We start from the raw sequence: 25359 nt of genomic DNA on the forward strand, positions 1-25359 counted from the left end.
CCGCTGTGTCCTTTCTCCGCCGGACTTGGAAACATGATTTCATGTAACGGAAACGGCATGTCTTCTGCGGAATGGGGGGAGGGTTTGCAAGGCCGCCTGGGAGTTCTGAGGTGGGTGCCGACCGAAAATTGGTTTGACAGCAGGACATGGCTGTGTCTCCTGGAGGAGTCTGGGGACCCATACCGCGAAAAAACTTTTCAAGGCAGGGCATAATTAAGAGAGCCCAAAAGCTACGTTCTTCCAGCCAGATTGTCTGAATGTGTCAATAGCCTTCAGCGACGTGGATTTAACCCTTCGGCGTTGTCGCCGTCCTATATTTCTGCTCCTAAGCTGTGAGGCCAAGATCGGTTCTGGCCAAACAAGACCACAGTTCTCAGTTAGACTGACAGCCGGCCCATTAAAAAAAAATTCTTGGACCACCTCTGACTCAGGGTCACTCGTTCATTTTTAATTTCCGAAAGCACCTCTGGTCTTGGCCCGTTGAGATATATACATTTAAACTCTATATCCCTTACTGTTCCAAGCGAGAAAGAGTGCCTGCGATTGGCCCGGAACGACGCGATATCAAGTTATAACCCCATTCTTATCCGAGTCCGGTCCAAAACTATGAAGCAGATCGACAAAGACACTCAAAAGGTTTCTTATTTGGATGTTAGATGGAGTCACAGAAGCGTCCGGACCTCACCGGGAGAGGAGGTCCTTTCCAAGGGATTCGCGCCCACCCAGGAATCAACCAAAGATCTCCTTCCTGGGTGCTGCTTCCTTAGTCCAGCAGGATTATCAGCTCTGTATTGCTGGAGAATTCCCCTTAGAAATACGCCGATTATTATAGTGAGAGTAGCCAAAAAAAAAAAGACTTCTTTTTCCCTTCTGTCTTTTTCCTACAAAGCCTTCGCCTCTGGCGCGTCCCTGCACAGCGAGTACAACGTGCATCAAACCCTCCATGTCTCACAGGTCCGGCGACTGAAATATCAATCATCGTTGTTCCCATGAGCGGCCGTGCTGACCCTGCTTCAGATAGCCTGCACTTCTAACACATTACCATGATGCTTACACTAACATTCTGAGCTGGGTAAACATTTGAGAGATACATATTTGATGCACCGCAGAGAATAATGCACCTCTTAAACAAAGCTTTATAGTAAATGTCAATTTTTTTTTTTTATACTCTGACAGTAGTACCAGCTTTTTAAAGGAAGCACTTTGCTGACCTGGAAAAGGACTGTCAAAAATGGAGATTGTGGATCTTTATTGTTCCACAGGGTCGAACACTGACCCCTTGGGGACTTCACAAGTCCTGTCCAAATATGTTGTCTTCAACCTGCACAAACTGTTGTCTGTTTCCCAGATATGTTTTTGCTGCCAGTTCAGCTTTGCCCAGGCTGAGATGGGCCATCTGGCAATTTTGGCGGACAGCCGTGCTCAGGTAGTGGGATGAAAGGCCACTTGTCTCAGTAATTTGAAAATAAATGTAAAAAAAAAAAATTAAAAAATTGGGAATTATTAGGAAAAAGCAGCAATTGAAAAAAAAAAAAAAAAAATGAACCAATCATTCCCATCATTTTTATTTATTTAAAATGTTTGATTGCTTCTACTTTTCTACTGTTTACTAATTTCAACACCTCATTCAAGGTATATTTCAGTCAACACCAAAATGACTCTTCCAAACGAAATCCTACCTCAGCGCAGTTGAAATCAGTGCAGTTGGCGACAACAGCGGTCGTTTAGTTCAACGGAGTTTGAGTAAAATAAATAAATCTGATTTAAGAGCGATCGTCATCACGGTCCTCAGCCGCGCTGAAGAAGCAGCTTGTTCTTGCTGGTCGAGGCCGATTTTCGACGAAACCGTTTGATCTGTTAACTTTGTCACTGAGACGGTCTTTGTTTCTCAAAACGTCTGGAGTGTCATGAAACCTTGAGGATAAATGTCACATTCTGAAGTAGTACTTCCATCTGTTGAAAAATCTTTATTTGTAGTACTCGCATAAACCAAATGTTAGATTTACCTCGACCGGGTTCTACATCTACCTTCTCCTCGATCGTAAATATACGAGCTTCACTTTACCGTTGTCTTTTCAGAAGCTTACATGCCGACCTCTGCTGTATTCAAAGGGTTAACAAAATCAACACACAATTATTTAATGTAATGAGAGTAATTACTGCTTTGCTTTGGTATTGATATCTTCTTCAAAGATAATTGATTTTTAAGCATCTAAATCTCTATTACAGAACACTGACGGAGATGTTGATTACCTTGTTAACTTGGAGTTCCTGCTTCGCCGGCTCTCCGTTTTCTCTCTCTGGCGCTTTTCGCCTCTTGGAATTATCTACTGATGCTGGATTGATATCTGGCGGTTTGTCTCTGGTGTTGACCGAGGTTTCTTCGGCTTCCTTGGCGAACGAGAACAACAGGTGGTGTCGCTTAAGAGCTTCTCTATTTATATCCGAGTACAAACATCAAATTACAATCGCCGGTTTGCCCTTCTTACCTCCTCATTGATCTCCCCCTTGTTTTTTCCACGGTTACTCCCGTGTGTTCACTTCGCATGGCATTCGCTCTTCGTAAAACCGACGACGGGTGTCGGTGACGGTCTTTTTCGGATCGCGAGCCTCAGAAATAAGTTTAAATCGAACAGAGAAAATAACACGATCCGGGGCGGCGTGGATTCACGGCGCTCGGCTGGAAAATTCAACCTGGATCAGGACCCGTTGATCCAATTCTCTGACTTTCCCTCATGATCCGGTTTGAACTGGTATTAAAGTATCGCCCCGCTCAGGTGAACACAAACAGCGCAGGAAATTTCCGCAAAGCATCGCACACTTCATTGAAAAACATTTCGAAAGCAAAATGTTCATGAAGTCCCATTGTTTATAGAATGATTCCCGACTATTCTCAATTTTGTGTTAGCCTGCGTATATTTGGATTAGCATCATAGCTGTTCATGAGGGAGGCGGCCGTGTCTCACTCGCTCATCCCTGTTTAACTGGAAGGTTACACTGCATTAGTCACTTACAAGAAGTGCAATTCAGTCTCCGAAGAGCCGAAGTACCAGTCGTCGGAAGTGACCGCTCAACTAAGTAGCCATCTCAGAACCATATACATATGTAACCGTGTAAATGTGTTGTTTTGATTATGCGTTGTACGTTGGTGCTCTTTCAATTTGTCTTGTTGTTGCTGGCAGTTGCCTAAAGAGGTGCGTTGGGGAGAAACTATGGGGTGTGATTGGTTCTACCTGCCCTTGTTTTGGGGGGACTTGTTTTGAAGCATACGGGTGAGAAACGGTTGAACCTGACTGTCCTGCAAGTGAGTACGAAATAAAGTCTCTCCGGTTTTGCTGTAACACTGTCCTTTTAACTGGAAGATTCTTTATTCTTTACCCACGGCCCCGGCACGCTACCTCTTGGAAATTAGCCTTCCACATACATACATTCATTCCATCCTTTTTTGGGGGCGCTAAGTGTGATTAGCAGGGTAGTGCTTGGTGAAGAGGTATGTTTTCAGCTCATGGCGGAAGATGGGCAGCGACCCTGTTGTTACGGGAGTTCGTTCCACCTCCGAAGAGCCGAGACCGGTCGGATCGGCGTCTGGGGGCTCGAAGTGACGGGGTGGACGGTCGCCCGGAGGTGGCGGATCTGAGGGGACGGGTAGGGACATGTGGTTCCACCATAACCTGGAGATAAGACGGGGCCGTCCCATCGGCGAGCACCAGGGTCTTGGACTTGATGCTAGCGGCTACCGGGAGCCGGTGAAGGGACCTAAGAAGGGGAGTCGTGTGGGAGGATTCGGGACGGCGGAACACCAGGCGGGCTGAAGCTTTCTGAAGAAGCTCCAGACGCCTGATGGTCACCGCTGGGGCTCCGGCAAGGAGGGAGTTGCAGTCGTCCAGACCAGAGACGACTCGAGTCTGGATGAGTATCTGCTCTGTATCCTCTGTGAGGAATCTGCGGATTTTCCTGATGTTGTGAAGGTGGAATCTGCGGGAACGTGCGACGGCTGCGACGTTCTCTGAGAATAAGAGGCGGTTGGTTTGATTCCTGGACGCTCCTGCAGACGTGACACTGAATCTCCACCTTCTCCTGGCGTTGCATGGCGGCTCTGCCACCGTTGGTGTGTGCATGAATATCATCCAGTATGAAAGCGCTCTTTAAATGGAGACCATTAACCATAACTAGTAGTTTGATACCGTCAGCAAAGCCGCAGTCCAGACAGACATCGGGTCAGGATCAAATTATTTTCCCCTTTAGAACCACCGCATCGGGTATAGCATGAATATGCTGCAATGCCATGCGTTATTCAAAATGTATGAAATATATATTGATTAGTTACTATATTGATCAAATTCATCATCATTACAATTAACAGTGACAAATAACAATTATATTTAATAATACAATTATTCAATGTTAATGATAATTAACGCATCGCCCTTCGAAACGGTCATTACGAATTTCAAAAAATAAAAAATGACAGAAATTTAAAAAAAATAATAAAATAAAATAAGGTCCATGCCATGCATCGTGGCGTGGACAGAACAGAGAATCCACGTCAAATCTTCCAGGTCGCTGCAGATGTGTTGTGTTTTTTGAAGAATTAACCGTTCGGGCAGCGCGCACGGAGCTTTTTTTGGAAACTGCGCTCTTGCTGACGTCACTCTATGCAACTGTGATGGGGTGGAAGGAAGGAGGAGGATGAGAGGATGAAGAGGAGGAGGAGGAGGAGGAGAAGGAGGAGGAGGAGGAGGGTTTGGTCCGTTGCGTTGTGAACGCGCCTGACGGATCCCCGTCTGAGGACAGCGTGGACGCGCATCTCCGTCCTCCGCTTGTGAAGCGACTGCAGGGGAGCCAGATGCCCGAGAGAGAGCCGCTGCCCGTGGATGCCAGAGCAGGCGGGATCCAAAGACCCCCCCAGACCCCCCCAGAACCCCCCACGGTGCCCGTCGTGACGGCGAGGATGAGAGAACCGGGAGTGAGAATCGTCTATTAAATGAGATTTCCCGTTCTCCCTTTTTTTTTTCTTTTCCGCGCTTCAAACGAAGAGCTTCCTTGGACTTGGAGTACCGGGCATCACTGGAGGGGAATAATGAAAAAAGAATAAATATAAAAAAAAAAAAAAAAAAAAAAATCCGTAATCTCACTCTGCCCCCGCTGCGGCGCTGCCGCCTGTGAGCGCGTCCGCTCCGGCTTTGGAATACAGAGCGTCCCTGCTGCCAAACACCATGGAGATTATATGATGGATTTATTATTTTCATCTTTGAGCAAAGGTGGACAACCTCACAAACGGCCCTCCTCTTTTTTCCTCCCTTTTTTTATTTATTTTTATTTTTATTTTTTTTGCGTTGATTCTTTGCTTCTCCTTTTCCGTTTGATCCATGGCTACTTTATGATTTCATATCCAAGGTGATCCTTTTTTTTTTTTTTTTTTTTATTTTCTTCCATTTGATTTTCCCCCTCAACATTTTTTTTTTTTTTTTTTTGGCTGTTTCCGCTTTCGCCCTTCTTATATCTGCTCCGATTTCGAGGCGCAGAAGTGGGATGCCTCGCCGAGAACATTTGAGGGGAGAAGATTCCGAGCAGCTGCAAGGATGAATGAATGATAGTCTCCCTCTTCACCTGAGACGTGCCATGGATGGGAAACTTAATTTCTATCCACGAAACCAATCGGGGACTAGACGCCGCATCAAATAACTACTGCTGACAGCGAGCAGGTAACGTCCACGTCTCCATCTATGAAAGCCCAGAGCAGTTTGGACCGTTTCCTTCCCGGGTTGCCTTGCCGTCCGCCTGCGTCTTCGTCTTTGCAGCCGTTGGTGTTTCTGTCTGAACATCTTGTGTAACCTTACAAGTGTAGTGCAGTTTTGAATGGTGCATTGAGTTTTTGGGTTTTTTTTTTTGGGAGGGGGGGTCCGAAAGTGTCCCCCCCTCCCTCCACCACCACCCTAGACTCTGGATATCCGCCTGTAGATCCCCCCCCCAACATACACACACACACACACACACACACACAGTCCACCATTAACGCTGCTTTTATAATCCTCAGTTGAATTGCGGCACAATTGTTGCTTAGGATTGCATTTTTTTTTTTTGCGGAACCAATAGGTGGTGACTGTCCTGTTTATTATTAAAAAAAAGAAAAAAAAAAAAAAAAAAAAAAAAAAAACGCCGGTGCGCAACTTTGCGCAGTGGGTTTCCAGAAACGCATCCACGCACATCACGCATCGTGGAAGGCGCACATTTCCACGTCCACTCCCCGTTGCCTGCAGACCCACGCAGGCCTCCCGCGGCTTCCACGAGGTCGCCGTGACTTTTGAATGACATTAATAACCGCGGCTGCGTTTGCATCCACGCAGGAGATTAAGAAGTGTGTGTGTGTGTGTGTGTGGGGGGGGGGGTCCGTGGCCTGGTTCACGTACGAGCTTGAGGTTGGACCCCCCCCCCCCCCGCAACATCATTCCCCGCAACCCCCCCATCCCGTCCCCTCCTGTGCGCGTCGGAGAGAGTGTGCGTCCCCCCGCTGAATGCTAAGGAGCCAGGATGTACCAAAGACGCCGGGAATCGTGCGTGGAGAATTGATAGGATGACTCCCGTCCTCGCTGACACCCCCCCACCCCGCACCCACGCAACGGAAAACCCGAAATAAAACCTCCGATCACGCACCGTGCTCCGATGCGGTGCGTTTCTCGACGCCTCCGACCGTGGCGGGCGTCATGCCGCAGTGTCGCCTTTTTATTACCCGTCACATTTTCTCCATGTTGTTTTCAGTTTAGATTAAAAATAAGAGAGATCAGATTTCCGGCTGGTTCTTCGGAGGCTCCTCCCGAGCAGGTGGCGGGGAGGACGGTCAGGAGAAACGACAACCGGGACGACGAGAGTTCACTCCTCCATCCCTTCTTCTTCTTCTTCTTCTTCTTCTTCTTCTTCCCCCCCTCACCCATCTGTTGAGCATCCTCAGCCTCCTCCGTGTCTGCACACACCTTCCTTAAAGAAAACAAAAAAAAAAAACTCCCACTCACATCTGACCCATCGTTCCACGGGGCAGAGGAACTGTGGGACATCCAACTCTCCAAAAGTGCGTGTATTTTAATCGGGAACGCATCATCCTATATATATATATATACTGCTCAAAAAAATAAAGGGAACACTTGAACAACACAATGTGACTCCAAGTCAATCCCACTTGTGTGAAATCATAGTGTCCACTCAGGAAGCAACACAGATTCATTTGGACTTGTTTTAAGGACATTACATCAAAGTTGGATCAGCCTGGAGTTTGTTTTTACACTTTAATTTGGAGTGTGATTCCTAATCCAGACCTCCATGGGTTGATACAATTGATTTCCATTGATCATTTTGGTGTGATTTTGTTGTCAGCACATTCAACTGTGTAAAGAGCAAAGAATTTCATAAGAATATTTCAGTCATTTAGATCGAGGATGTGTTTTTTAAGTGTTCCCTTTATTTTTTTGAGCAGTGTGTATATATATATAATCATGCTTCTTTCCTCCATCTTTGGACATCAGTGAACCAGAGTTGTTTTCTCTGCACTTTCATAGTAGTTTGCAAATCCTTTAAACCCCTCTGTTGTCGTATTTTTATTTTCATTTTTTGGGCACACTCTTCCAGTGTGGGAGTCAAATAGGAAGTTCCCTTCCCAGGTCGGGAGGGTTTGTAAATGTGGAAATATTCCAGTGCAGGAGACACCCTGGACCCTCCTCTTCATACAAAGGAGAGAGAAAAAAAAAACAGAGAATAACCTCGTTTGTTTTATTTCTCCGGGCTGCTGTCGGAACTAATGGAGCTGGCAGGGCGGCGTCCCCTTTTAGCAGATATGAGCAACCCAGGGATGATGGCCGGGGATGTGGATGGGAGAGGAGGGCCTCTTTTTAATGCTGTTGGGTGGAGGACAAACTGCAGAAGGGGGCATCGGTTCAGTAAAAGCTGCGGCTAAGTCTAATATAATTTGCGCTCATAACTTACAAGCCCGCTTAGCCGTTCAGCGGATCTTTATTGCGGTCGTCTGAAGAATTGAGTAATGAGCTTATTCTCACCGCTGCACTTTGACTCCTCAAACTGTGCCTTCCGGTCATTTTTTTTCTTCTTTTGATTGGAGTGGAATTTCAAAATATTGCGTTTTGACCCGGTCAAATATTTTGTGTCACATCAATGCCAAGGTGAGACAAATTCCGCAGACCGATAATGTTAAGATCTGAATTTATTTTTAATATTGCAATTTTCTTCAGACAAACAGAGAATGGCAGAGGGCAAATGTTTAATCTTACCATTTTGTTTTACCCAAAATAGAAAGTGGCAGATGGCTTTGTCACGATCAAAGAAGGCTAGCTTGCTTGAGAGGAGAGCCGGTTTGATTTACAATTTTTAAATTTTTTTTTATAAATTTCCATTTCAAGAATTGTCAGCAAATGGATCAATTCCTACATTCAACTGTGTTATGAAAAATATTTAGGTATTTGTATAATTGACTTGTTGCAGAATATGGTCATGCATTTTGCAGTTTCGTATTATTATTATTAACATACATTGTTTATTTTGAGATTTGTTTGAACATACAGGACTCTCTCAGAAAATTAGCATATTGTGATGAAGTTTTTTATATTCTGTAATGCAATTACAAAAACAAAAATGTCATACATTCTGGATTCATCACAAATCAACTGAAACATTGCAAGTCTTTTATTATTTTAATATTGCTGATTATGGCTTACATCTTAAGAAAACTCAAAAATCCTATCTCAAAACATTAGAATATCATGAAAAGTATTTATTTATTTATTTTTTTTTAATTGCACTACAGAAGATAAAGAACTTTATCATAATATTCTAATTTTCTAAGACACTGAATTTTAAGTAATATTTATATTTTTCCAAAGCACTTAAAATCAAAGCACCGTGCAAGTGAGAAGGGTTAACAGTCGGACACGAATGAATTTATTCCTCCCATCCTAAAATGAGGGACTGGACGGGATTTCACGTAATCTTTTGCATGTTTTGACAACGTTGAACTTCTACAGCATATGTAGAAAATAAAACATTCGTAAGTCGCATCCTCTGACATTCGTTCTTTGTCTGGTGGTATTGGCTCAGCATCTACAAAACCCCCATGTGCAGGATAGACAATATAGACAACAAATAAATGAATTGATGAATCAATCCGTGTATCTGTGATTAGAAAACTGTCATAGAAACTGGAGACAATATTGCTGATGTGGTTTAATGGATTTCCTTAGTGGCATATTAGCGCATATTACATGTTTACTGCTTTGTACAATTAGCAGTTGAGGGTAAAGGTTGTTTGCAAGCTGCAATAACAGTTTCTGTTTGCTATTTATTATTATTATTATCATAATAGTGTATTCTTCTGAACAAGCCTTGTGTTATTGTCACCATCATGTTCTTCTACTTCTACGACGCTTGATAAATTGTTGATTTTAAATAGCAGGCAGGAAATTCTCGAGTCAATCATGGCAGTTTGCGAGCGGGAAAAACATGAACTAGACGTTAAGCTATTTATAATCGGCGAAAGTCACGCTGGGGTTGGTCGCCAGGTGGTGGCATTTACAGGGCCGGCGACCAGGAGCTAATAATCTGATATGAAAAGGTGCGCTAAGCATGCCAAATGCTATGCTAGCAGAGGACTGGTCATTACGTTCTCCGTGGGTTCGTCCACGCCAGCGGCCGAAACGTGAGGGAGAATTCAGTAATTACTACATAAATCAGGGTCTCAGACTCGCGGGCATCGGAACAATATTTTGTGGCCCCCTGCCTGGAATAAATAAAAAAAATAAAAAAAATCGGGCAAGGAAAAAATTAAAAAGTAACTTTGTGTTGTGTTTTTTGCTTCAATTTGAAAGCATTTTCATGATTTTTTTTTTTGATGAAACAATGTCTAGTGACATTGTTCAACAAGCTTTTCTTATTTCTATAAAAAAAAAAAAAAGTCAAAATTAAAAAGATTGATTTAATAAGCAGATCAGCCACCATTAGCTTTGCAAACACTATACCTCCTCTTATACATGCTACCAAGCAATTTTCTGATAAATTCTAGCGGTAAATTTTCCCACAGTGACCAGATTTTCTCTTTTAACGCAACACTATTTTTAGGGTGTTCATAAATTCTTTTTTAATATTGATTTTATTGTTAATTCGTCATGTTTTTTTTTTTGTAAAGGTATATAAAGATTTTTATAATTTACCTGTTTAGCTCCTTTGCACTAAAAAATTGGACTTAGTGTTACTTCAAGGTAATGATTTTATTGACACCAAATTAGGCCGTAAATGGACAAAATGATTTTGACACACCTGACATGGAGGAAATGTCTTTAAGATATTGTGTCGGGCGCAGCAGCTGCATTATTGTTTAGCGCCACCACTTCAAGTCGGACTGCGGCGTTTCTTTGTGGAGTTTGCAAGTTCTTGCAGACAATTTATTTTACATAGGCGTAGATATTGGAGTGACTGGTGGTTTGTATCCAACCGTGGCTCTGTGATTGACTGGTGACCAGGCCAGGGTGAACCCGGCCTCTTTCTCAGTGACAGCTCTGATTGGCTCTGGGACTGTCGTGGCCCCGAATGCAGGATAAGCGGTCCGACAATGAACGACCGAATCGTCGCCTATCAAAAATACAGAGGTCACGCCGATTTCTCGGATTTGGGAACCGCAGCTTTGTTTCAGTTGTACATGCACTTTAAGAACATTTCTCACAAAAAAAAAAAAAAAAAAAATCATGTCATTTGAGGTAAATCTTGAACAGAGATATTTTAAAAAACATTTTAAATGATTTATCAAAAGACACTTTTTTTTTTTTTTTTTTTTTTTTTTTTTTTAAATCCTATTGTTTCTCACTGGAAAACACAAAAAATAGTCTTTTTAATTTCAGTGCAATGTAATGATTCCTTTTCCTGCTTCTACAATGTAAGAATGCACCGATAGCACTGTTTGTGGCGTTGGGTTTGTCACGTCGGTCGATTAAATACAAGACTAAGTAAGATATTCGCCAGCCTCAGCCAGTCAGCAACAATTTTCCACACCTTTCTGATAAGAGATTTAATCCAAATAAGTCAATTGTAATTAGATGTCGAAGGAATGGACGTTTTACGTGCATTGCCATTCAGCTGTATTTCATGAACGTACTTGCAAAGAAAGCAGCTTCAGACATTTGGGAGCCGTTGCATCATGCATTGAAATGTTGATAAATACGTAACTTTAGTTGATGTTTTAACTTTGACTGGCTTGACTTCTGACTCCAGATGCTCTTATTTATTATAAGCTATTATCCCTGTAACGTCCTATGTACCTGAAACCGTTTTATCAGCTCAGGTTTGTATGTCGGAAGTTTCTTAAGTTTGTACGTCTGTTGTGATGGCTTTTTTTTCTCTTTGTTTCTTTTTTTTTTTTTTTTTTGTCAATAGCACCAGCTTTCCAATTATACATGCTCTATTCAAAGTTAATGATTCTGCATGTTGTGATGGATGTACAGAATGATGCCTTTGTGAGTGAGAGGATATTTTTCTTTGCTTAAATTGGGAAAGTGGATCACTTCAGGTGTCGCACTGTGGTTGATTGCAATATTTGGTGTAATCAGACATAATCAGTTCCATTGTTTGGTTCCAATTAAGAGAAAAGTGACATATTTAAAAAAATAAATACATCCAAAAAAAAAAATCAAACTGTTGTTGCAGAGTAATTTGGAACTTGAAGTCAGTGTTAAATTAGGCTTCTTCTTGTCTGAGAAAAAGAAAACATCTTTAACAAAAATGAACCGTAAACAGCTGGAAAAAAAAAATGCGATCCGACCATTCATTCCCATTTCCTTGGATATTATCGAGGGATATAAAGGAAAAAAAAAAAAGTGGATTGAGTCAGAAGCAAAATTCAGCAGTGGCACTAACTGTCATGAAGATAGTGACTCTGCATCTGCTTGAAATGCAGCAGGTATGACAGTGCAGCCTATACCAGCATAAGATGTATGAAAACTGTCCGGCTGCACGATACCGTTTTTATACGGCCTCTAAATGTGATACTAATAACATCTTCAATATCCTCCCACGTCATGCACTTACCCAGCTAAATCTTTCCACATCCCCCTCACACACACACACACACACACACACACACACACACTGCTCAGAGCATCCTCTCTCCCACCTATCTATCTCTCTCATTCTCACATCTCACTTTCACTGGAGCAACTCAGATGGGCAATGTTGATAGTGTAGAATCTCACACACACTCGGTACACTGCATTTGTGCTTCTATGTGCATGTTTGATACATATGCACACACACACACACACACACACACATATATACAGAGGCCGGGAAACAGCTTGGTCTTGCTTGGATCAGTGCACCCTAGCTGTGCCATTGTTCCTCTGACGCCACCCTTTACACTCACAAACACACTGCTTCTCTATTACCAGCCTATTTGCTAACAGGCGTCCGCTAAGCTACGCTAAGCTTCTCGTCACCTTTGCCCATGTGACCATCCATCCATCCATCCATCCATCCATCCATCCATCCATCCATCCATCCATCCATCCATCCATCCATCCTCTTGTTCCCTTATTTAAATGCAACTCATGTGAGACTTAATGATTTTTTTTTTATTTTTTTGCTTTCACTGAAAGTCAACCCATCACTCTGGGTGAGAATGGTTCTGAGAAAGCTGTGGTTGATTTATCATTTAAAGCTGGACTGTGCTATTATTTTATAACATTGTCTCTGCCTGTTGAGTCGTCCTTGAGTCGTCTCATTTCATTGTTAGATAAAATTCCGGCACGGCGTCACAATGCGGCACCAGACAAGGAGGTTTACATTTGTCTTTGACTATTAACTACAGTATACCCTTGTTTTTCGCGGGGGTTTACGTTCCAAAAAGAACCCCTGATAGGCAAAATCCATCAAGTAGAAACCTTTATTTTTTTTTTACAATTATTATCCAATTAAATACTCTATATACATCGCTGCTGTCGTCCTTATGTCTTTTTCTTCCTTCTTTATGGAACGAACGGAAGATTCATTAATTCCATAATTCCGACCTACAGCCGCATAGCTTTTAGCTTCCCTTAGCATGTCCAGAAGTTTAGCTTTATCTGCGATAGAAAGCATCTTCCTGCCGCAGGTGCTTTTGTCGCTCCAGAGCGTATGGTCAACATTATGGGTTTTAGAGAAACTGGGAATTGCAAGAGAATTTGCACGTACGTCATGTAAATTTGTCAAGCTGTTTTACGTACGTGTACATATTAAACTGCGACGTTATTGACGCACAGGTAGAGAAGAAGCGGAGGGACTTTTTAGCCAATCAGAATGCAGAACACAATGCACCATGCAAATCCAGGAAGTAGCGAAACCGTGAAAAGTAAACCGCGTTCTAGCGAGGGATCACTGTATTACCATTGATTATAAGCTATGCCATTGTAAGTTAATAAGAATAAGAACTTAATTTATCCCGAAGGAAATTGTTGTGCCAGAGTTTCAAGTAAAACATAACAATAATAAATAATAGCAGGAAATTGTATAAACAGTATAAAAAAAAAAAAAATGGGTTGCATGTCTAGTTGCAGGAAAATAAATATAGTTATATTCTGCCATGCTTCATTTGGAGTCGCAGATGACGGTCACGGGGGCTGGACTGGCGCAGCCTCGGGTGACCGTGTCAATATTTGCGGTGGATACCAGTTTAGTTTAGGAGGGCGTCTATAAGCGCGGTTGGATTTAGGCGAAGCTGAGGGTAAAGAAAATCGACAGGGTAAAAGAAACAAAAAAAACAGATGGACCCCCGGACTCGGTTTGTACAATTAATTAAGGCTTTTGGCAAGAAAGGGGGAAAGGAGGGTCCTGTATTGGGGAAGAAAGACGTGGTTTGGAGCAGAACGGTGGGAGGGGGTCAGAGGAAAAACAAAAGAAATCCATTTTGTCTTGAATTGCAGAAAAAAATGTTGGCTTTTGTGATTTAGAGGCGGCGTGTCGGAGGAGATAGAGCGATCGTCCTCGGATACGGACATTCCTGGTTCGATTCTTTGCTCCTCCAAGTGTTGTTGACCAAGACACTGATCGATTAATACATTTTTATTATTATTTCCATTAAGGGTGGCACAGTGGTTGATGCTTCTGCCCCAATCCAGGACACTCTTTGTGGAGTTTACATGTTCTCCGAGCGTCTCCGCATGGGTTCCGTCCAAAAACATGCAGCAGGTTAATCGGAAATATTCAGAAAACTGCCCAGATGTGCGAACGAGAGAGCCAACGGTTGTGTGTTCCGGTATTTGCGGCCCTGCGATTGACGGGCGAGCGGTCCAGGTTGTACCCCTGCGACCCGGAGCCGGCTAAGTGGTGGACAATGGATGGGATGGATGGATTTTATATTGACCCGATAAAAGCTCAGTTATTCCAAGGAGTTTCTGCGCTAATAACTCTGCAGGAAGATAAACAAGGAGACTTCACCGGGCAATGACACTGCAATTTCAGGTTGTTACTTCCACAAATGCGCACATCAAACCGCACGCTAGCGTGGCCTATTGTTTGGTAAGCGGCAGAGTCCCAACAGTAATATTTGCCTTTTTATGTAATGTTTTCCATAATGTGTAGCCCTTGGGGATGGAGAAACAGCACCAGCTTGCACATTGCATTGATCCAGAGCATCTGAAGCTGACGTTTATAGTACAGGGGAGCTTGTCTGAATCAATTAAAGTGTTTGCTTGATAGCTGTTTGTTTGTTTATTTATTTGTTTGTTTATTTTAGGAGGGCTGCACCTTACGTGACAAGTAAAAGTTTTTTTTTTTTTTTTTATTCGCCTCATTTCTTTACACACTCCACCCAGCCTTTTCCCCAATGGGACCTTAAATAAGTCAGTTTTTTTCTCACAGTAGTGTAACATTAAACAATATGCAACCTTTCTGCAAAGCATTGATTGTGTGTGAGTGTGTGTGTGTGTACTGATCAAATGTAAAATGATGCAAGGGCAGAACGCTCGGGGTGTGTTTACGGTGATCATGGTTAGTGCAACAATCCATGCAAGCGTTTAGCGCTTTTACCTCCGTCCAGAAGGGAGGCCGGCGGGAGTCAGCCGGCGCTGAGGTGAAAAACGAATGTACACTGCTCAAAAAAATAAAGGGAACACTTAAAAAAACACATCCTCGATCTAAATGAATGAAATATTCTTATGAAATACTTTGCTCTTTACACAGTTGAATGTGCTGACAACAAAATCGCACCAAAATGATCAATGGAAATCAATTGTATCAACCCATGGAGATCTGGATTAGGAATCACACTCCAAATTCAAGTGTAAAAACAAACTCCAGGCTGATCCAACTTTGATGTAATGTCCTTAAAACAAGTCCAAATGAATCTGTGTTGCTTCCTGAGTGGACACTATGATTTCACACAAGTGGGATTGACTTGGAGTCACATTGTGTTGTTCAAGTGTTCCCTTTATTTTTTTGAGCAGTATATATACAAAGCCTTTAGGATAACCTGCTCTCACTTAATAGGAGTTAAAAGGGATGGTTTGACTTAGCATCAGCAAATTGTACAGCCCATTTCATTCAAGTCCCCCCCTCTTCCAAAAAAAAAAAAGACTGACTTGAAAATTTGTGATTTAAACTTGTTTGTCACACGAAAACCCCACAACCTGGGAGACTTTTGATTATTCTTGGCAGAAAGAGCACGTCTGTCTGGATTAACTTTCTGAAGTATTGCTTATCCAATCCACTTCAAACTTGGCAGGTGTATTCTCAGAGATGTAAAATGGGCAGTGCTGAGTTTAAAATTGGGGTAGTGGGCTCGCGGTTGTTTTTATGTCTGCTGTGCTTTCAAACACTTGCTGTTCCTGCTGGGACTCAGAAATTCTTAATTCTTTAGCTGTTTATTTGGTCGGTGTCAGTAGTGTGCTGTTTTATGGTAGCATTTGGTTGCTATCTTATCAAATATGAGGAGTTTCACTACATCTTCTGTCAAAGGTAAGAGTAACCTTTTTTTTTTTACCCCCCAACTCTTGAAGACACACAGGCGCATTTCAAAATTCGATTGGGCCGAGGCTTCAAGCTGGAGAATGAGGGATTTTTTTAATTTTAAATTAACAGTGTAGGATTTTGGCAATGTAATGACCCCCTGAACCCAAGCATACTTGCCCATGGAGGCCTTTTTTGGCAGCTAATCTCCCATAAATCCCAGTACCTTTTGCATGCGTGTAGGGATAATAGGGGTTAAAGCGCGATATTTTATTGACACGAAGTCTCAAAACACGGCGATAAGCCAGAAACGGCGCTAATTTAAAGGTAATTGTCCAACCCCTCCATGAACACGCATAAGCGGCTCCTCGTTAATTTCATTTTCAAAATACGTTTGACTAATTGCTGCTATTATTCCCGATGAGACACGGCTCCACAGACCTTCCACAAACTCTCAGGATCGAAAAAACATAAAACAATGCCGGTCCCCGGTAATTGTAATCAGTACATAGATTACCCGTAGATATTGTTCAGGACAGGTGAGGGGAATGTTAATGATAGCGCAACCACTCAGGTCTGAGAATTTAATGAGGAAGAGGTAAGTGAGAAAGAGAATGAAAAAACAAAATATATTGCAATCTACAGGCAAATAAAGCCTTCATTTGTATGAGCCTTTTAGCCGCAGCTGTATTTTGTCCCTCTTATAACTTTAATAACACAAACGTTAAGTGTCCCCTGCAATACAATATTAGGATTTTACTTTTTATGAACTGAAAATACACTGCTCAAAAAAATAAAGGGTCCACTTGAACAACACAGTGTAACTCCAAGTCAATCACACTTGTGTGAAATCATAGCGTCCACTCAGGAAGCAACACAGATTCATTTGGACTTGTTTTAAGGACATTACATCAAAGTTGGATCGGCCTGGAGTTTGTTTTTACACTTTAATTTTGAGTGTGATTCCTAATCCAGACCTCCATGGGTTGATACAATTGATTTCCATCGATCATTTTTGTGTGATTTTGTCGTCAGCACATTCAACTGTGTAAAGAGCAAAGTATTTCATAAGAATATTTCTGTTTATTCTGTTAGCAGGTACGTTAAATGTCCTGGCTTATTTGTCGTCGCATGCAAATACGCGCCGATGTTTATCGTCGGATGTTACAAGGCTGTCGGGCTTCGCACTAGATTGAGCATGTGGGTCAAATAAAGGGTAAAGGGAGAAGAATGAAATCACGTCCACCACCGCAAGTCAGACGCCACGTCATCCAGGTTCCGTCGTCGGTTGTATCACGGGATTTCTAAACTCCCCATTGCAAAAGGAATGCACGTGCGCACGGAGTCAATTCTCTTACTCACGCTGCTCATGCACAACCGGGCAGCTAGTGCCGATGCTTAACTCAGCATTCAGCGGGCACAGACTCATCTGCCTTAGCACATTGGATTCACCATCAGCAGAGTGCCATGCTGTGACACCCATCGGCCTCTATTACGGCTCCTCGTGGAGGAGGATGCTTCGTGTTTGCGGGGCCAACAAGTGGAAAGCTGCGCGCTGTAGAAGCAGATGGAGGGAGCCCGGATTCCTTTGTGGTGAAATCTAATGGGATCTGATGTGTGCATGTGTGTGTTCAGTGTTGTGGACTCGGTAAATAGGACATCCATGTGCTTTTAGCTGGAAAACGAAAAACATATTGCAAATCACCCCGCTGCAAAATGGAAGCCGCCGCTTCATTTTGGAGGGTAAGTGGAAAAAATGGAAATGTGTATAACATTAGCAAAAATTAATAAGGCGGATGTAAATGAGCCAGCAAATGTATCTTTACATTCATATATTAGGCAAACAGTGCAGTGAGAAAAGTGTGTTGCAGGAAGAAAAGTAGGTCCTTTGTACACACTGGGATTTCATCATTCATGAAGGTGCAGCATTTATTGGAAAGCTCTTCCACCGGAACATTTTGGTGGCAGTTTAGCAGGATGTTCATGCTTGGTCTTTCGGATTTCATATTCTACTTATATAAAGATAGTTTTTAATGCAACGTGTAACTTTGCATGGCTTAAAAAATCTGAACAATCTGCCCTGTTGCGAATTGATATGGTAATGCATTTACAGGTTATATTTTTACATCTCCTATTTTCATATTATGTTTGTTTTGGATTTTCTAGCAATTCATGATTTACATATCACAGCCTTCAGTTTGCATGCACACGTTGCAAAAAACAACCGATTTGAAAAGGTACTTTTTGTGAGACTTTAGGACGCAATTAGCTCTCAGGAAAATATCAGGATCCCTAATATGAAGATCCCTGGATGGCTTTTGCAAAAAACTCAAGTGGTGGACTTGCATAAAACCAGTGGAAGGTTAATCATGCAGTTTGATGAACTGGACCACATTTTAATATTGTGTTCCTCATCTATTTTCTTATTATTATCATCATTATTAATAGTAATAGTAGTCGTAGTCATATGTACTGTAATTTCCAGACTACTGATGGCACCTGAGTATTAGCCGCACTAGCGAGCTGATGGCTATCTTGGTCAGTGTCGTCGTTTCAAAGCGTGTGGAAAAAGTAGTGTCTTATAATACGGAATTGACGGTGTTTTTTTTAAAGTGTTTTACAACTATTATTACACCATCATGACTCAGGAGTTAAATAGCACGACCGCCGCAGTAATCTGAAGAAAATACGATTGTGCTGGACTGTGCTGGTATTCTACTCCTGAGGCTTTATCTGTATATATGTGATAAATCTGCACGTTCTTATGTACTTACCAGGATATAAATGTCTCTTAAATGAAAATGGGTTGTACAATTGTTTGAATATTATCAACCAAAAGCAGTGAAAGTGGCTGAATTATCACTCGAGCACCATAAACATGAACCTTTATATCTGTAAAGAGAATTATATGTTTAAAACAGGCAGTTAGTCTCACAAAATAGATGCAGAGTTGGGAATGTGTTAATAATAAATGCCCATTAATGCGCGCAAGTGTTCTAAAACATTTCTAATGGCTCCCCTCCTATCATTAACGCACTCGCAATAGAGAATAAATAAATAAATCACCCCGGACCTGAAGGGGGGGAGGGGAGACTACAGTGCTGCTCCCATTATAGGAAAAACAGTAAATCTGAACATTTAACAGGCCACTTTCATGCGAGCGTTAACGCATGTCGTGGATTTATTTTGCGGTAAAGAGGTGGCAGAATCTAAGGAGAATATTTTGAGCTTAAAAAGACAAAGAAAAAGGTTTTACCCCAGATGACCAAAGTAACAATATCACAACAATAGCACTTTCAACTTGCAAAATACTTATTTTATTGCCTGTTTATATATTGTATAGTTATTTTATTGCCTATCTGTATATACAAAAAGTGTTATATATTGTACACATATAATGTATTATAAAATATATATTACATATATATTGTACTGTACAGTTTTATATATTGTCTATTTTATACAGTTTTATATTTTCATTGTCCAGGACTACAGATGGAAATTAGCTATAAGCTATAATCTGGTACAAACATTTCTGCCTCTGTGCTTAATGTATTTGTACACAGTCCTAATAAACTTCTAAACAAACAAACAAACAAACAAACAAACAAAAATGACAGAAATGACAAAAAACGAACCCTCAAACCAACAAACTCGGGCGTACCGGAGGGTAAAGTAGATATTTGGCGAAACAAAACAGCGGCAACACTAAGGACAGTTTTGACGGTGCACTTGACATATCATGTACACATGGCACGTGACATTTTTACAATTGCAATTTTTATGCAACATCTCGTCTGAAAGCAAAATAAGGAAATTATTCTTAATTAGAACTGGGAAAAAAAGAAAAAAAAACAAAAACTGGCAATATGTATACTGCTCAAAAAAATAAAGGGAACACTTGAACAACACAATGTAACTCCAAGTCAATCACACTTGTGTGAAATCATAGTGTCCACTCAGGAAGCAACACAGATTCATTTGGACTTGTTTTAAGGACATTACATCAAAGTTGGATCAGCCTGGAGTTTGTTTTTACACTTTAATTTGGAGTGTGATTCCTAATCCAGATCTCCATGGGTTGATACAATTGATTTCCATTGATCATTTTTGTGTGATTTTGTTGTCAGCACATTCAACTGTGTAAAGAGCAAAGTATTTCATAAGAATATTTCATTCATTTAGATCGAGGATGTGTTTTTTTAAGCTTTCCCTTTATTTTTTTGAGCAGTGTATATATATATATAATATATGCTATGGGCTCAGCTCACCTATTTGAATATTATTTGAGGAAAAATGTCAGCAAACAATTCAACTGCTGTTGCATTTTATGTTTTCTCAGGTGTCTTTCAGCATGAGTTAAAATATTCCCATTCCATTGTGTGCTTGCAAGCATCTCCTTGTGTGTGTGTGTGTGTTTAACGAGTCACCCCATGTCTTCAAAGCCTCACCTGTGTGTTTTTGGAAGAAGCAATGTGGACAGGTGGAGCTGCAGCTCAGCGGCATGCTGAGTAGCCTGGGAGTGGCGGGGGGTGAACATAATGGGACGACCATCAAACGGCTGAGCTGAATTTCAGTGTTTTGTTTGGAGGACAATGGGTGGCGGTTGAGTCGACGGTGGAACTCCGCTATTAGATCACCCTTCATGGTCAGAGTCCCTTTTTTTTTTCTTCCTTTTTCATTAATAACGGAATACAAGAGATAGTTGCAGGCCCTGTAATTGTGTTACGTTGTGAATCGCGCATTCAGAATTGCCTTTCCGCCGCGACTGAAGGTCTACCTCTATTAATGGTGTAATTATTGATAATTTTCGACGGGCTCATTTACCGAAAGCAGGAAAGGTAATTGAGGTAAGTGAAGGAAGACAAGTGTCATCACGCTGCTGCAGGAAACAGGGATGCATAAAATTCCAATGTCTTGATTCGCCCTCGCCAGTTTGCGTAAAGAAGACGTGCCATGTTTGGGAAAAATGATGGGAAGCGCGGCAGTGGAATTCAAAGGTGGTAATTTATGATCCGTACTCTTTTTTTACACTGATTGAATCAGTAAAGCGGATATTTTACCTTAATCTGACCTCTCCTTACTCCAAATGCAAATGTCTTTTTCTTCATGTAGTTTGCTCAAGACATTATAGACCAAACAATATGAATTATTAAGGGCGAATATCCGGGCTGTTTATTTTGTGTTTCGAGAAATATCGCTAACAACACCTTATTTTGAAGGGTGTGCGAATGACTACATTAGATATATGGCCCGGTTTGTAAACGTATACAGAGATAGATACTTATTTCATCATTCTAGTCATTTTTAATTCATGTTTTAACATACGGTCCGGCTCATGGAGCGACCCGGCTTCTCCAGAATCCTCCCGTCCCGAGTGATATGTAGAAATGTACAGCGTAATTGCGGCAGGTCTGGTCTCTTAATGCATAATCTCCGATGTAGAGCTGATGCAGGATTATGAAGCACCTTTAATGGCAGATGGTGCATTTAGACTTAAAAAGGGTATATGTGTATGTTTGTGTGCCACATCTGTTCAAAAGTCCTCTAGAAACATAGCCATTGTGATTTGAACACATCATAACTAGCATGTATAATGAATATTACACACATGGTTGTTTTGGTTCTGTTTTTAATTCAAATCAATGCGATCGTCTCGGCGGTAAGTTCATGAATCTACATACAGACACCAGCGTTTGCACGTCCTGCATTTATTCCAATTTGTGTTCTTTACAACTGCTTCGCACGCAGAATAACAGAAAATACACCAAACAACGAATTCCAACACGTATTCACAACTCTTATCAATTGCACGAGTGGCTTCGAAGCGAGGGGCCTCCTCGCCGCCGCCCCCGTGATGGTTTTATTTGGTCATATGTGAACACTTGGATCACTGAGATGTATGATTTTAAGGAAAATAATGAATAAAAATGGGACGACATGAGCGAGAAAATGTAGTCCCGTGTAAACGCAGCCGGCAGATCATTCATTTCATGAGTATTCAGCGGATCTTCCATGTCTTCCCAAGAATAACCAAAACAGATAATATCCCTGTTATGACTCTTTTCGGTGAGATATCAAATCGTGTATAATTTCTTTTTTTTTTTTGTCGTTTCTTTTTCCAAGATTCGAAGAAATCGCTGCAACTTTTGGTTTAATACGAATAGGCTGTTGTTGTTCGATCAGTTTATCTGGCAACTAAAAGTAAAATGAGTAGAAATGAAAGGTATCGTGTGATACGTGTGATGTGTCCATATGTTAATGTGAACAAAAAAAAAAATAAAATGATCCGCACTGGGCTTGAAATGTTCATTTACAATAGATAAACAGACACACTTAAGGTTGACTTACCAATAAGGCGTAAATATCCCGGTGCATGAAATGCATATGGAGTATTTTACAACGCCGGCCGGCAATCAGTACCATTTAATGCATCGCCATCAAAAGCAACCTTTTAAAACATCCGACTCGTCTCTATATGTGCTCTAGTGAAGAAGAAAATCCCGGGTGATGCTTAGATAGGTTTTATTGCCAGTGGTCTGACAGCATTTTAATTCCCCCTGCGGTTCCACTATCATAGCAGCACAATCTCCTCTTACCACACCATCAGCACCTTTCTCCTGGACCCAATTTAGTCAGGGATCCTAAATCTAGCATATGAGACCCCAGAAGATTCAGAACAGTGCACGTCATGCAGAAGCACCCAAGTACCTGAAAGGAATGGACCGCCTGGAAATGTAATTAGATACTGCCAATCTCTGGCGTTCACTCGGGAGCAGGGCGAGTGGTCACTCACAGGAGATAGTTTCTGCATACACACACACCCTCCAGTAGTAACTCATCTTTCAGATGAAGCATCTACACCAACTATTATCCAGGAAATATTTTCGTTATTTGCTCTGGACCCAAGTGTGTCCGTTTGAATACGGATGGATCGTCGCTACGCTTTTGGCAAAGGGGGCAACTATGAAACTGTGTGCAGCCGAAGGCGCGATTGGAACCGGCTTAATGGGACTCTTGCATTAATGAAATGAAATTCAGGAGACAGAACGGCCACTCGGTATTTTTTTTACATAGAAACCGTGAGATGAAACTGCCCAGCGTTTTAATTAGAAGGCTGTCCTGCGAGACGTAACCAAATAAATGCAGTATAAGTTGGAAACATATGGGCTTCACAGCTGTGATATGAATTATTGTGGACTAACATGACATCCTTTGACTGAACGCACAATATGATTTATAAAACACACGTCATATAGGTTGATACTGATGTATACGTTTACTTGTGTGTGGCTCAAATGAGCCGGGAAAACAGAAGGGCGTCCTCCGCTGTCGTTTACACTTTTTCCACACACACACACACCGCTGTGTTAGAATGATTGCGCTCGTGTGTGTGTGTGTAGGTGTGTGTCTGCGCAGCGTAGACACTAAATGACCGTCCTGAGTGAGAGCCACTGCAAGAGCTGGACAGCTGAGGGTGACAGCAGGAATGAGAGGCTACAGGCATTATTAACCCCACGCTGGGTTGAGTGTAACAGGCAATTACAACCAGTCATAAGGCTGTCACTTTGCCAGAGGGGGAGATCTCTAACAGACAAAAGCTGAAGGAATCTCAAGATTCTCTCATTTAGGGCTAAACCTGCTTTATTTTCTGGTCATTTAATTGCTATAATGAGGGTAAACGGGGATGTTTTTAAAGCCTCGCGGTGGCTTTTGTTCAATGTTTTAGTGGAAATCATCTCGCGCATTAGGAAATCATTTGATCTGGAAATGCGATTTAAATTATTGAGGAAGAACGTGAGTTTCATTCGTAAAAATCGTGACGCACGAGTCCCTGGTTTGCTTTTCGCTGTATATAAAGTACAGATGTCAGAAACCGGAAACGCAAAAAAACTCATCGGGAATAGATCGATCACAACTATCGCTTGTGGAAAATGAAGCCAGGAATAACAGAATCTACATTTCCCACAATTAAACCTCAAAATATTGTACGAATGTTACATTGCCTCTAGTGCTGCATACCCTATTGTTTATCCATATTAACTTTAGTTGTTAATTTGAATTTGAGAACGATAGGATTTGAGGAAAACGGTCCTTCTGCTGTAAACATTATCGCTTTTATTTGTTTATGTAAGCAGAAATCTGATCTTTAGTTTGCAAGAGGGACTTTAAATGCTGGGTACTTTATTTTTACAGAAAGGTAACTGATAAATAGAAAACCATTGTTCTGTTATCATTGCTATGATTAGTAGTAGCACAAGTCTTGGAAGTCGTAAGAGTAGACTTGTTCATTTGTTGTTTTTTTTTTTTTAAGATAGCAAACAAAAATCAATGCAAAAAGTTGTTTTTTTTTGTCTGAAATGCACAACAGAAATGACATTTTAAGGGTGCGAAATCTGTAAATTCCTCCAAAATTTACCATATTACAAGTTTATAGTGACGTTCCAGAAATGTCCATTTACACAGTGAGCCTTCTCGGTAACATCTTTCGTTTTGGTTTTGCAGCGGCAACAAAAGTCTTTCTTTTCTTTCCTGGCTGTTATTGTCTCATAAACACCCTGCCTACACAAACTCCCCCGGCTCGCTTTCTCTTGAGCGCGTTCGAGTGCCGAGCAAAACCAAACCTACTTGCGGCATCACATCCGATCAAATCGATCCCCGTTTCTCTCACGCGCCGCTCTATTTTCTATTTTTTTTTTTTTTTCCCCCCGGTTTCGTCAGAGTGATAGGACGATCGGAAGGGTGCAATACAGACGGGCGCGATTTTGCAAAAACGGATAACACGGGGGTTCAATATCCATTTTAACACCCGTGAGAGATTTTGCACCGATGGGGTCAAAGTTCACCAGGCCCGTCGTCAGGATGTCAGGGGGTTATATAGCACCTTGGGTGGCTTTATGTCCCGCCAGACATTGAATAAATGACTTTATTTAATTTGATCATTATATAAGTGAGGAGATTTTCTGATTGGTTGCTAGCTGTTAGATTTGCCAGCATAGCTCACTTGTGGAGTCGGACTGAAACCTTAATTGACTCATTCCCGTTGCCCTGGTAATTTTGCAGCTCACCTTTCCATTACTGTTTTTAGATTCTTTGGCACCTTCGCGTATTTGCCCTCTGCTATATTCGCTTAAGGTGCGACGAAATAAGATTCCATCTTTCCCGGCGAGCTTCATCTTTTCTGTGCCTTTTCTTACTCTGCTTTTTTTATTTTTTTTTTATTGCATCTTCCTCCTCCCTGTGTGTAGGAGGGTTTTGTATCTGGGTGCAGAATATGAGTGATGTAGTATTATTCTGTTAGATTTTTGGAAGCAGAATGGGGTCGTTCTGCAGCGGCTCTTCTCCAATCGCTCCCCCCTCCTTTTTTCCACCGCCTTGCCGCTTTCTTCCTTC

At 41.7% G+C, this 25359-nt stretch overlaps 1 protein-coding gene across 28 annotated transcripts in view; it reads left to right on the forward strand.

Moving 5' to 3' along the window:
- Positions 1 to 4728: 4728 nt before the first annotated feature.
- The window catches only part of adgrb2 (adhesion G protein-coupled receptor B2), a 208140-nt gene continuing 187509 nt past the window's right edge, over positions 4729 to 25359 (forward strand). For all 28 annotated transcript variants that reach the window (XR_015108006.1, XM_086171280.1, XM_086171266.1 and 25 more), the window contains exon 1: positions 4729 to 5705. The gene's annotated coding sequence lies outside the window, so the exon portion shown is untranslated. The remainder of the gene's footprint in view (positions 5706 to 25359) is intronic.

This window comes from Fistularia commersonii, chromosome 24 (genome assembly GCF_037954325.1).
Source record: "Fistularia commersonii isolate RoL2024-O1a breed Wild chromosome 24, RoL_Fcom_v1.0, whole genome shotgun sequence".
NCBI lineage: Eukaryota > Metazoa > Chordata > Actinopteri > Syngnathiformes > Fistulariidae > Fistularia > Fistularia commersonii.